At 48.1% G+C, this 208-nt stretch overlaps 1 protein-coding gene across 1 annotated transcript in view; it reads right to left on the bottom strand.

The window, feature by feature from the left end:
* LOC104620554 (rho GTPase-activating protein 31-like) overlaps positions 1–208 on the bottom strand; it is a 58,126-nt gene that overhangs the window by 44,513 nt on the left and 13,405 nt on the right.

The following is a 208-nucleotide window of genomic DNA, read 5'->3' as shown; positions in this document are numbered from 1 at the left end:
CTCCTTTGCTCTACACAATTCAAGCTCCAATCTGAGCAACTCAGCCTTCATTCATGTGCAAACACCAGAATGGAAAGAGAAAAGCAAAAGGTGTGCTTTTAAGCTGCCTTCATCTCCACCAGGCCACCAAACCCGATGCAGGATAAAGGAAGCCAAGCTGAGGGTGCAAAATCTCACTTCACACGTGAACGTCCATGCTCCCTCTGAG

The sequence above is a fragment of the Phaethon lepturus genome, unplaced genomic scaffold (genome assembly GCF_000687285.1).
Source record: "Phaethon lepturus isolate BGI_N335 unplaced genomic scaffold, ASM68728v1 scaffold11875, whole genome shotgun sequence".
Lineage (NCBI taxonomy): Eukaryota > Metazoa > Chordata > Aves > Phaethontiformes > Phaethontidae > Phaethon > Phaethon lepturus.
Note: the sequence above shows the minus strand (reverse complement) of the source record. Positions and strands in the feature narration are given on the sequence as shown.